The sequence below is a fragment of the Nicrophorus vespilloides genome, unplaced genomic scaffold (genome assembly GCF_001412225.1).
Source record: "Nicrophorus vespilloides isolate i.1.1-1 unplaced genomic scaffold, Nicve_v1.0, whole genome shotgun sequence".
Classification (NCBI taxonomy): domain Eukaryota; kingdom Metazoa; phylum Arthropoda; class Insecta; order Coleoptera; family Silphidae; genus Nicrophorus; species Nicrophorus vespilloides.
In genome coordinates, this window is record NW_017096466.1 from 8,097 (window position 1) to 12,144 (window position 4,048).

The following is a 4,048-nucleotide window of genomic DNA, read 5'->3' on the forward strand; positions in this document are numbered from 1 at the left end:
GAATCGATACAGCGCCACCCCAGATCTTCATCCACCTCTTTCTCTCTATCGTCCCTTCCTCTTTAACGTTCTCGCAAATAAACGAAATAGACAAGAGGAGGAAGAAAACTGATCTAAAAAGAAGGACGAAGAGACGAAGAATACAAAAAAAGAGAAACCCCCACCGAAGTGTCCGGCTACGTATCGTCCCTATTTTCGTTTTTTTTTTCTTCTTCCCTTTACCCAAATAAATCCAAATGACATGAATAGTTACACAACACGAGTTTATTTAGATTTTGTTTTGCCTATGCACCCCCCGATCTAACAGTCCATTAACTTTAACATCCGAATTAAATAGCTGTCCAGGATCAATTCGTCATAAATCACAGTCTTATCATTGTTAGTCTGCGATATTAATATTAAACATGTTTTACTCAAATATTATGAAACTGTTTGTGTTTTTTCTTATTTTTTTTTTCAATTTTTTTGGAAGTGAGTATCTCATCAAATTGAATTATACTAATGCTATGATTGAAGGATTTAATGAATCTTGATAAAATTTATTGGATAATTTTATAAAACGGAAACTTTTATTCTTTAACTTAAAGATTTATTTCAAAATTTGATAATGTTATTAGAGTAATGACAAATTATAAATAAATTAATGGACTGTTAGATCGGGGGGTGCATAGGCAAAACAAAATCTAAATAAACTCAATTCATCACAAATCACAGCGTTATCACTGTTAGTCTGCGATATTAATATTAACATGTTTTACACAAACTAATATAAGTTTATTATGAAACTGTTTGTGTTTTTTCTTGTTTTTTTTCAATTTTTATGGAAGTGAGTATCTCTTCAAATTGAGTTATACTAATGCTATGATTGAAGGATTTAATGAATCTTGATCAAATTTATTGGATAATTTTATAAAACGGAAACTTTTGTTCTTTAACTTAAAGATTTAATGTAAGATTTGTTTCAAAATTTGATCATGTTATGAGAATGGTGACAAATTATAAGTAAATTCTTGAATGTAAGTATTAGATGGAGGACGTGGAAGTATCTCTTCAAATTGAATTATACTAATGTTATGATTGAAAGATTTAATGAATCTTGATCAAATTTATTGGATAATTTTATAAAACGGAAAATTTTATTCTCTAACTTAAAGATTTATTTAAAAATTTGATAATGTTATTAGAGTAATGACAAATTATAAGTAAATTCTTGAATGTAAGTATTAGATGCATCAGGACGTGGCAATATGGGAAGCAATATTTCGACCCTATTTTCGTTTTTTTTTTCGTTCAAATAAATCCAAATGACATGAATAGTTACACAACACGAGTTTATTTAGATTTTGTTTTGCCTATGCATCCCCCCATCTAACAGTCCATTAACTTTAACATCCGAATTAAATAGCTGTCCAGGATCAATTCGTCACAAATCACAGTCTTATCATTGTTAGTCTGCGATATTAATATTAAACATGTTTTACTCAAATTAATATAAGTATATTATGAAACTATTTGTGTTTTTTCTTGTTTTTTTTCCAATTTTTATGGAAGTGAATATGTCTTTAAATTGAATTATACTAATGCTATGATTGAAGGATTTAATGAATCTTGATCAAATTTATTGGATAATTTTATAAAACGGAAACTTTTATTCTTTAACTTAAAGATTTATTTCAAGATTTGATAATGTTATTAGAGTAATGACAAATTATAAGTAAATTCTTGAATGTAAGTATTAGATGCAGGACGTGGCAATATGGGAAGAAATATTTCGACCCTATTTTCGTTTTTTTTCTTCTTCAAATAAATCCAAATGACATGAATAGTTACACAACACGAGTTTATTTAGATTTTGTTTTGCCTATGCACCCCCCGATCTAACAGTCCATTAACTTTAACATCCGAATTAAATAGCTGTCCAGGATCAATTCATCACAAATCACAGTCTGCGATATTAATATTAAACATGTTTTACTCAAATTAATATAAGTATATTATGAAACTATAATGATACAAAAAAAGGTTGAAAATTTGTTTTTCCTTGGTTTTTTTTTTCAATTTTTATGGAAGTGAGTATCTCATCAAATTGAATTATACTAATGCTATGATTGAAGAATTTAATGAATCTTGATCAAATTTATTGGATAATTTTATAAAACGGAAACTTTTATTCTTTAACTTAAAGATTTATTTCAAAATTTGATAATGTTATTACAGTAATGACAAATTATAAGTAAATTCTTGAATGTAAGTATTAGATGCAGGACGTGGCAATATGGGAAGCAATATTTCGACCCTATTTTCGTTTTTTTCTTCTTCAAATAAATCCAAATGACATGAATAGTTACACAACACGAGTTTATTTAGATTTTGTTTTGCCTATGCACCCCCCGATCTAACAGTCCATTAACTTTAACATCCGAATTAAATAGCTGTCCAGGATCAATTCATCACAAATCACAGCCTTATCACTGTTAGTCTGCGATATTAATATTAAACATGTTTTACAAGAAAATTGTTGAAAATTTGTTTTTCCTTGTTTTTTTTTTTCAATTTTTATGGAAGTGAATATGTCTTCAAATTGAATTATACTAATGCTATGATTGAAGGATTTAATGAATCTTGATCAAAGTTATTGGATAATTTTATAAAACGGAAACTTTTGTTCTTTAACTTAAAAATTTAATGTAAGATTTGTTTCAAAATTTGATCATGTTATTAGAATGGTGACAAATTATAAGTAAATTCTTGAATGTAAGTATTAGATGGAGGACGTGGAAGTATCTCTTCAAATTGAATTATACTAATGCTATGATTGAAGGATTTAATGAATCTTGATCAAATTTATTGGATAATTCTATAAAACGGAAACTTTTGTTCTTTAACTTAAAGATTTAAAGTAAGATTTATTTCAAAATTTGATCATGTTAGTAGAGTAATGACAAATTATAAGTAAATTCTTGAATGTAAGTATTAGATGGAGGACGTGGAAGTATCTCTTCAAATTGAATTATACTAATGCTATGATTGAAGAATTTAATGAATCTTGATCAAAGTTATTGGATAATTTTATAAAACGGAAACTTGTATTCTTTAACTTAAAGATTTATTTAAAAATTTGATAATATTATTAGAGTAATGACAAATTATAAGTAAATTCTTGAATGTAAGTATTAGATGCATCAGGACATGGCAATATGGGAAGCAATATTTCGACCCTATTTTCGTTTTTTTTTTCGTTCAAATAAATCCAAATAACATGAATAGTTACATAACACGAGTTTATTTAGATTTTGTTTTGCCTATGCACCCCCCCATCTAACAGTCCATTAACTTTAACATCCAAATTAAATACCTGTACAGGATCAATTCATCACAAATCACAGTCTGCGATATTAATATTAACATGTTTTATACAAAGTAATATAAGTTTATTATGAAACTGTTTGTGTTTTTTCTTGTTTTTTTTTCAATTTTTATGAAAGTGAGTTAATCAATCTTGATCAAATTTATTGGATACTTTTGTTCTTTAACTTAAAGATTTAATATAAGATTTATTTCAAAATTTGATCATGTTATTAGAGTAATGACAAATTATAAGTAAATTCTTGAATGTAAGTATTAGATGCATCAGGACGTGGCAATATGGGAAGCAATCATCGGATATTGGCAATTCGTTTTATTCGTCTGTCGCTTCCTTTTAGTCTTTGTTCTTCAATATATTGACTGTTCGTCCTTTAGTCCGAAAGTTAAGGAAAGTGTAGATGATGGAACTAGTAGTAGTAGTAGTAATGTAGGCCTGGAGGTGTCGGCAATAGCAATAGCGCATCGCATAAAGTCAAGTTCTTGTGATTGGATTACGTTTAGAGGGTAATCCTGTTGACGAGCGCCGAGGGACCGACCGACCGACGGGTGTGTTGGGCTTTAATGACCCCGCGCGACAAATCGAGCGCTTAACCTCCTGGGGGTAGGAGTATCAGCCGCCCCCACCCCGCAAACACCCGCAATCCCCGACGCTTCCGTGATTCACCGGAAGCCAGACATATTT